We start from the raw sequence: 9,702 nt of genomic DNA, 5'->3' as shown, positions 1-9,702 counted from the left end.
CCGACTGTGGCATTTGTTTTAAAGCCCTTTATATGGTATCGTTCAGACGCCCGACTGTGGCATTTCTTTTAAAGCCCTTTATGTGGTGTCGCTCAGATGCCCGACTGTGGCATTTCTTTTAAAGCCCTTTATGTGGTGTCGCTCAGACGCCCGACTGTGGCATTTCTTTTAAAGGCCTTTTATGTGGTGTCGCTCAGACGCCCGACTGTGGCATTTCTTTTAAAGCCCTTTATGTGGTGTCGCTAAGACGCCCGACTGTGGCATTGCTTATTATTTATTTCATAAATTTTAATACTACTATGTTATTGCATATTCATAAATAACATGCTTGCACGCATCATAGTTTTATTTATCTTTTGTGACTGACGTCATGAGCATAAACTATTTTCAGCACAACATTATTATGTTATACCTGTGTTCATAATGTTTGCGAGTACATCCAAAGTACTCACTGGCTTGTCCCTGGCTATTGTCTTGGCCAGATTTCTTGCACGGAGAGGAGCGACGCGATGACAGCCCCGGAACCTAAGCAACGGTGATAGCAGCATCGCGAAGATAGGAGTTAACCTGGTCAGCTGTTCCTGTGGGAATTAGAGTCCCATAGACACTGATGATCCACAAACCGCTTCCGCCATCAACCATTAAAAACCATTTGTTGTACTCACAGGACAGAATGGTCTTGTACTACATATTTTGTATTTTGCTTGGAATTTCTGTATAAAGTTGGAGCCTCATCAGCTAACAGTAATCCCGGGGCTGATGAGCACGACGGTCTTTTTCTGGAAATTTATACCCGGAAAACCGGTCTTGACATCAGTTCTGATCCACAAACTTGTCAACTCCATTCAGTCTGAAGCTCTCATGCACTCCAGGGAAATAGTCTTCATTGTTATCAATGTATTTCCAGTCAACCCATCTCATTCACAAACAATTGGCTTCTTGTCCAGGAGGAATGTCTCATAGAAGTCATGCTTTTTTTAGTGTGGAACCTATAGTCTACATCAGTCCTTCTCCTTGCAGCTTATGGATATGACTGTCTCCACAATCTGAGACCTGCATCTTTCCTTTCCTTCATGTTTTTAGCAACAGGATGGTTGTCATTATGATCTGGTATCTTGGGCTTGAGCTTTCTGAGCACTTGGGGATCTTCCTCTTCCTGAAATTCAGGCACTGGGGACTTGTTCTTCTCTGCAGCCAGAATGTTTCTTGTGCTTCTCTTGGGAGCTGATTTCTTGGGAGCTTGAGCTTGTGAAGATTGCTTGGGAGCAGTCTTGGGCTTGGATGGGGCAGCCCCTGACTTGATTGCATCTCCCATCAATTTCTGAGTCTTGGGAGCTGGTGCAACATCTTCTTCACCATCCTCTTCTTCATTCTCATCCTCAGCTGGGTCTTTCATCATTGAGGATCTGCCAATCACTCTGGCAATGGTCTTCTTGACCCTTTCCTTTCTCTTCTTGCCTCCAGCAGCTTCTTCTTCTCTTGGTTCAAGAGAAAATTCCATTGTTTCCTGAGTCGAAGCTTTGGCTTTGGACATAGGCTTCCTCTGAGTTGGAGCCTTTTTCTTCATGCCTGGCTTGATGCCAGCAGCTGTCGGATTTCGGGTTCCACAGTCCCTTGAGAGGTTCGAACTCTGGGATGCGCATGAAGAACACTCTCTCCCCAGCGCGCTCGCTCAACGATCCCACGGTCTAGCTCGACGAACTCAAGGAACAAGGGACACATGGGTTTATACTGGTTCGAGCCACCCTGCGGTGTAATACCCTACTCCAGTGTGGTGGTGGATTGCCTCGAGGGCTGAGAATGAACTAGTATAGTGGATGAACAACCTCAGGAGGGCGAGGTGTTCTTGGGCTCGGTGAGCTGGTGAGGGTTAGGATGGAATGGATCCGATCCAAGATGAGTTGCCTCCTATGGTGGTGGCTAGTCCTATTTATAGAGGCCCTGGTCCTCTTCCCAAATGTAGGCGGGAAGGGATCCCACAACGGCCAATTTTGAAGGGAGACAACTAGTACAAGCTATCCTGACAAAAGTAGTCTTCGCCTGCCAAAGGCTCTGGTGGTGACGCTGCTCCGGGCTCCACGATGACCTCCGTCCTGCTGTCCTGGCGGTCCTTTGTCTTGTTGCATTGATATGGAAACCTTTGCCTGATTCCTCGGGACTCCGCGCCTGCACTTGCCCCCTTAGAACCAAAGGGGAAACTAGTACGCTGCGCCCGCTGGCGCCCGCCTGGCCTTGGTTGTCATGGCTCACGTCACGTGAACCTCACGAGGTGCACCTTGCATAGATATCTCTGCTCCTCGAGAGCCATCCTAGTGAGGCTGCCCCAGGGAGGTCTTGCTGTCGTCCGCATCGCGAGGCTTGGCCCCTCGCGAGGGTCTTGAGCTGTTGTTGCTAAAGCTGGGCTGTACTGGGCCATTGGTGGAGCCACGCCGTGGGCCGCAGGCAGGCAAGTCTGGGTACCCCCGTTCCCAGGACGTCGACAGTAGCCCCCGGGCCCAAGGCGCGCTCGGACTTGGCTTCGAGGCGAAGCCAAAGGGCAATTGCGGAGCGCCACGGGCCCCAATCGCCTGCGGCCTTTGTTGACGCGTGGCGACTGATTGGACATGGGCGTCTCCGCTTCCCCATGCTCCCTTGGCAACCGTCCTCGCCTGACAAAAGGTTGGCGCACACTACAGAGTTTTCATTTCCTTCCTTCATCTTGCTCCAGATCCCATTCTCCGTCTTGCCCCAAAAGGCCCCAAATCTGCCAGATCTCCTCCCCGAGCCCGCAGCTGATGGCGTCCGACAAGGCGAAGGCCGCGCGCTCGCTTTCCTGGTTCGAGCCTGCCTTGAGCGCGTCGTCGGTCACGGGGAAGTACCTCGCCGCCATGCTTCCAATGACGGTGGGCGGCAGCAACGAGGGGAAGGAGACTTTGCTCCAGGCCGGTTCCTCCGAGTCGGGGCACTAGGCAGCACCTTCGATCCTTTCTTTATGCACAACATCTTCGCGGGGCCGATCCCTCCTTTCTCTGATTTCTTTTACGCCGTCCTCAGCCACTACAAACTTCACGCCCTCCATCTTCATCCCAACTCCGTCCTTCTTCTGTCGATCTTTGCCTTCTACTGCGAGGCATTCGTGGGGGTGATGCCATCCATGGCGCTTCTTCGCCACTTCTTCTACCTCCGGATCAAGGAGGGCCAGTGCTTGGGGTGTGCCAACTTCATCACGGCCAATGGGACCAATGCAATCTCAAGAGCTGGGAAGAAGGTGGAAGGCTTCCGGAACAAGTGGGTCCTCATGGATGCGAAGAGCTCCTACCCCCGGTTAGCGCTGCCGACTGGGATGCCAGCGTCTCACGAGGGGTGGACCAGCACGAATCTTACCGACCCCCGGGCAGAGCAGCTGCTGGCGAGGATGGCGGCTGACCTGAAGCCCGATGACCCAAAGGCGAAGAAGCTAATGGGGGCCATGATCGTCAAGGAATTTCTGACGCAGCGCCTCGCTCCGCTCCAAGCACGCTCGCGCCCTCTATGGAAGCTCATGGACAAGGGAGGCGACCTCCACCTGCGCCCGGACGCCTTGTCCGACGAGGAGCTGGACAAGGCCTTCCACCTCCTGGTTGCGGAGGACCATGGGTACCCGCCAGACACTCATCTTCCGCTGTATCGCTGCCTGAACGAGGCGAAGATTGTTGCCGCCATGCCCGTCTTCAATGAGCGCGGGCTCGTGCCGTTGGCGCCCACCGGTGCCCCGATGGTGTTGTCTTCCAGCGAGTCCGACCAGGAAGAGGGGTCAGATTCGGAGGCGACCGGCCAGGAGGGGGCGGGGGAGACTTCTCCTCCGCGCCTGGCCGATCTCCTCTACACCCTCCTTGACGACGATGACGCTGGCGAGCATCCAGTGAAGGAGTCACCACGCTCCGCCGGGGTCACCACAAGGTCGAAGGGCACTCCCCCGAAGAAGCCACAGACCGGGGTCCTAAAGAAGAGCAGGTCGGCGCTAATCCCCCAGGGCGGTGCCTCCGCTCCGTCGCCGGCCGACACCGCTGCGGATCCGGCCGTCATGCCCCTAGCTGCTCCTGGGGCTCGCGTGTCGGGGCCCTAAACCGCGAAGCTTTCGGGCTTAGTGCTTCAGAAGAGGGCGAGGGAGTACGTCGCCGTGGACCAGTAAGTGCTCCGCCCTGACTTTTGTTCCTGTCCTTGTTGCTGTTTCTTTATGCTTCTCCCTTGTACCGTCAGGCTGATGCCGACAATGAAGAAGAAGAAGGAGGCGGCTACGACCCCTGGGACCCGCAGGCTGCCACGGCCGCGCCACCTCTGGTGCAGAAGGATGGGGGCGGTTCCCGTGCCTCAGCGGCCGGGTCATCCTCGCGAGATTCAGAGGCCCGTCCTCAAGAGAAGGCGATCTCCATGGCCAAGCCGACTCCGGAGGCGCCTGCCCCTATCTCGCCTGCCGGGGCTTCGAAGTCAGGAGCCCCCATCCTCCTCTGCTGCCGCCAACCTGCAGGCCTTGACGCTGGTGCTGCCTCCTTCTCTTCCTGTCACGCCCTCGGGCCGTGATCCTTCCACCTCGCCTGATGCTCTAGAAGAGGCTCTTTCCGTGCTGACCCAGCTTCGGGACGACCTTCAGGGCGCCGACCGCCACCTGGCGCTGGAGCGCCTAGAGCTGATCTCAGGGTGGCTGCGATCCGACGCGTCTGTTAGGACGGCATGGAGCCAGGTCAAAGCAGCCTCCAAGGGAGGTGATCAGGCCATGGCCGCCCGTGACGCGGTGCTGAAGGATGCTGAAGCTGCCAAGGAGCGTTGCCGGGTGGTGGAGACCGAGTTGGAGAAGCTGCGCAACAAGCGCGCCGCCATGACACGGCAGCGCGAGGCGTGGGAGGAGAAGCTGAAGGCTCGAGAAGACGCGGTCGCTGGTCGCGACACCGAGCTGGAGCAGTCGGCGCGGGCGCAGGCCGGCCTAGAGGAACTGGAGAAGAAGGTGGAAGCAGAGAGGGCCCAACTGGAAGCCAAGGCGAAGGTTCTTGTTGAAGATTGTGCGGCCTTCCAATCCCTTGAGCAGAAGTCCTGCTAGGCATTGCAGGAGCTCTATGGGAAGGGCTTGAAGGAGCCGTTGGCGATTGATGAGGAAGGCCCCGCCGAGCTACTCCCTCAGCTTGTCACGACGCTCGAGGACATTGTTAATGGGATTGACCCCATGGTGGAGGGGAAGCACGCGCGCTCTCCACTTCGTCCTTGACGCGCGTCTTCAGCCACCTCCATTTTCGTGACTGAGCACCAACCTTGGAGCTCTGCTTGAGCCTGTGGACGAAGAGCGCTGCACAGCCGCTGCCGATGCCATGAAGGACTGGGTGGATGCCCTGCTGGAGAAGTTCCTCACCATCTACCTTGCGCCCCTGGCTGGTGATGCCGCCGACCCTGCAGCTATGGCCGACGGCGACGCCGACGTCGAGGGGGAACTCCTTGTAGGCGACGGCAACGCCCAAGGCTAAATAGGAGGTTTGCTGGCGGCACCTCCCTCCGCTTTTATTTCCTGCAACATGCACCGTGCCTCATGGAGGTGTTAAAACTCATGTTTGGTATTTGAAGAACAATATGTTTTGTAATAATTGTTAGGGTTCTGCAATTTCCTTCCCGTTTGCTTTAGTGTTCTGCGTTGACAGAGCCCGGCCCCGTGCATACACCGGCCGCCACTGGCTCGTCCGAATCGCCAGGACGAGGCCAGGGAGTGAGGGGCTACGTGACCAGTTATGCTCCTGAGTCGCGATGCTCATGAGTCCCCCTTGACATATGAACAACCTTTGGGAAGGAAACAGGACACTAGGCCTTAGCATTTTTTGTCGGCAGGTGTCGGTTCAATATCCGGCGTATTTCATAATAGGGGTCCTAAGCTAGGCGTCTTGGAGCGATGGTAACATGGACACGGGGTTTTACCCAGCTTCGAGCTCTCTGGAAGAGATAATACCCTACATGCTGCTTTTGATTGTATTCATATGGGTGTAGTACAAAGTACATGTATCTACCACGAGATTGTAGTAATGAATATGAGATGTGCTATTGACTAGCCTGGCCTTGGTTTATATAACACACCGGAGGCCTAGGGTTTAGGAGAGTCCTTGGCTTGAGTGCCAAGTCTTGTGGAGTCTTCCTTGTATGTGACATGGGCTGTCCGAACTGGCCCAATAGTGAACCGCCATGGGGTCCTCAGCCCGATCCAGCCGGTCAGGAGACGACGTGGTGAGTACCCCTTGTCCAGGACACCATCAGTAGCCCCCTGAACCGGTCTTCAAGTTGGGGATGCTCCTTGATTCTTCCAAACTGTTCTTCATCTTCGGTCGTCGGTCTTGAAAACTGGTTCAACAAATCTTCTCATCTTCGATCTTGAGGATCGCCGAAGTGAATCCGAAGAGTTCACACGTCGGGTATCCGAGGAGCCCCTTTAAGTTATCGGCCTTTATCAATGCCTTGTTATTTTTACGCCACACCTCGGGTTTGAAGTGTTTCCCATGCGGCGGTGTCCTCTCACGTCCGAGCTCCAACGCTGGACTCTATCCAAGCTCCAACGCCGGATTGCATTAGCGGTGTCTTTTTGCAACCGAGCTCCAACGTTGGACTGTTTACAAGCTCCAACGTCGAACTATATCGAAGTTCCAACGCTGGAGAGTATCCGAGCTCCAACGCCAGACTATATCCGAGGCTTCATAGATCACCTTGGCTGAGAAAAGTTGAAGGAGTTTAGCTGAGCTTAATGCCGGAAATGCCCTCTAAGGAGCCAACCACTTGCATCCAAGCTATATGCCGAACTGCTTCCGAGGTGGTTTAGCACCTCGGCCATGGGCTGATTGTTTCCGAATTTTATTTCCGATGCGTGTAAATTTATTTGCTGATGATACATTTCCGTCGTATCTATATTTTTTGATTGTTCCATGCCAATATTATTCAACTTTTATATACTTTTGGCAACTTTTTATACTATTTTTTGGGACTAACATATTGATCCAGTGCCCAGTGCCAGTTCCTGTCTGTTGCATGTTTTTTGTTTCGCAGAAACCCAGTATCAAACGGAGTCCAAACGGGATAAAAACGGACGGAGAATTATTTTGGAATATTTGTGATTTTTGGGAAGTAAAATCAACGCGAGATGGTGCCCAAGGGAGCCAGGAGATAGGGGGCGCTCCCCAGGGAGGCAGGCGCACCCTGGACTCTCCTGGCCCCCCCGTAAGGCGGTTGATGCTCTTCTTTTGCCGCAACAAAGCTAATTTTATGAGAAAAATATGGGCAAAAGATTCACCCCAATCGGAGTTACGGATCTCCAAATATAAAAGAAACAGTGAAGGGGCAGAATCTGAGAACGCAGAAACAGAGATATAGATCCAATCTCGGAGGGGCTCTCGCCCCTCCCAAGCCATGGGAGCCAAGGACCAGAGGTGAAACCATTCTCCCATCTAGGGAGAAGGTCAAGCAAGAAGAAAAAGAAGGGGGGCTCTCTCCCCCTTGCTTCCGGTGGCGTCGGAACGCTGTCGGGGGCCATCATCATCACCGCGATCTACACCAAAATCTCCATCATCTCCACCAACGTCTCCATCACCTTCCCCCATCTATATTCAGCGGTCCACTCTCCCGCAATCCGCTGTACCCTCTACTTGAACATGGTGCTTTATGCTTCATATTATTATCCAATGATGTGTTGCCATCCTATGATGTCTCAGTAGATTTTCGCTGTGCTATTGGTGGTTGATGACTTGCTATAATTGATTTAATTTGCTTGTGGTTATGTTGCTGTCCTATTGTGCCATCCGTGTCGCGCAAGCGTGAGGGATTCCCGTTTTAGGGTGTTGCAATACGTTCATGATTCTTTTATGGTGGGTTGCTTGAGTGACAGAAGCATAAACCCGAGTAAGGGGATTGTTGCGTATGGGATAAAGGGGACTTGATGCTTTAATGCTACGGTTGGGTTTTACCTTAATGAATCTTTAGTAGTTGCGGACGCTTGCTAGAGTTCCAATCATAAGTGCATATGATCCAAGAAGAGAAAGTATGTTAGCTTATGCCTCTCCCACATAGAACTTGCTATCGATCTAGTAATGTAGTCAATTGCTTAGGGACAATTTCACAAGTCCTACCACCACTTTTCCACACTCGCTATATTTAGTTTATTGCATCTTTATCTAAACAGCCCCTAGTTTTTATTTACGCGTTCTTTATTATCTTGCAAACCTATCCAACAACACCTACAAAGTACTTCTAGTTTCATACTTGTTCTAGGTAAAGCGAACGTCAAGCGTGCGTAGAGTCGTATCAGTGGCCGATAGGACTTGAGAGAGTATTTGTTCTACCTTTAGCTCCTCGTTGGTTTCGACACTCTTACTTATCGAAAGAGGCTACAACTATCCCGTATACTTGCGGGTTATCAAGACCTTTTTCTGGCGCCGTTGCCGGGGAGTCATAGCGTGGGGTGAATATTCTCGTGTGTGCTTGTTTGCTTTATCACTAAGTAATTTTTATTTGCTGTTCTAAGTTGTTCTCTATCTTTAGTTATGGATATGGAACACGAAATACCAAAAAAATTAGGTGTACTTGCTACTCGTGGAGATGGGGTAACTCCTAAAACCCTCGATTCTCATTATGTGAGAGATATTATGTACTACTTTGATAATCCTAAGAAAACCCCATTCAACTTTATAATGGGAGACACGTTGGATCAACGTGAATACTTTAGGGATTATCGCTTTACACAAAAAGGGAAACTATTATGGGATCAAATTAATACGTTGCGTTGGTATGCTCGTCAACTATGCTTGAGATATGATATTATTTGTTGCTCTAGGATGAAGGCTCCACACCTTCCCTTTTCATGCAAATTCAATGATAATGAAACCTTAGCTTCTTATGCTAATGGTAGATATGATTACTATGATGTGGAACAAATAGAAGAATTTGTTGCTTTTAAGGCTGCTTATGAAATTGAATCTTTGTTTGAAAAGTATGAAGCTTTACATGATGATGTTTATAGGCCTGAAAGTCTTGCTATACTCAGATATTGCTATGAAAATTATGAATACAATTACAATATTAATGCATTTATTGAGGAAGTCTCCGCTGTCTAAGAAGAGAATAATATTTTGCAGGAAGCTATGGAAGAAGAAATTGATGACACTGTGAGCTCATTAGATGAAAAAGATGACGAGGAGAGCGAAGAACAAAAGGAGGAAGAGCAGATTTATCACCCGTGCCCACCTTCTAATGATAGTAACTCTTCAACTCATACATTGTTTAATTCCCCTTCGTGCTTACCGAAGGATGATTGCTATGATGATTGCTATGATCCCTTGAATTTGTTTGAAATATCCCTGTTTGATGATACTTGCTATATTTGTGGCCAAGATGCCAATATGAATTATGCTTATGGAGATGAACTTGCTATAGTTCCTTATGTTAAACATGAAATTGTTGCTATTGCACCCACGCATGATAGTCATGTTATCTTTTTGAATTCTCCAAACTACACTATATCGGAGAAGTTTGTGCTTAGTAAGGATTATATTGATGGGTTGCCTTTTACCATTGCACATGGTGATTTTGATAGATATAATATGCATGTGCTTGCTGCTCCTACTTGCAATTATTATGAGAGAGGGACTATATCTTCACCTCTCTATGTTTCCAATATGATAGAATTGCAAGAAACTGTTTATACTATGCATTGGCCTTTACTTAGTGCGC

The sequence above is a fragment of the Triticum aestivum genome, chromosome 6B (genome assembly GCF_018294505.1).
Source record: "Triticum aestivum cultivar Chinese Spring chromosome 6B, IWGSC CS RefSeq v2.1, whole genome shotgun sequence".
NCBI lineage: Eukaryota > Viridiplantae > Streptophyta > Magnoliopsida > Poales > Poaceae > Triticum > Triticum aestivum.
Note: the sequence above shows the minus strand (reverse complement) of the source record.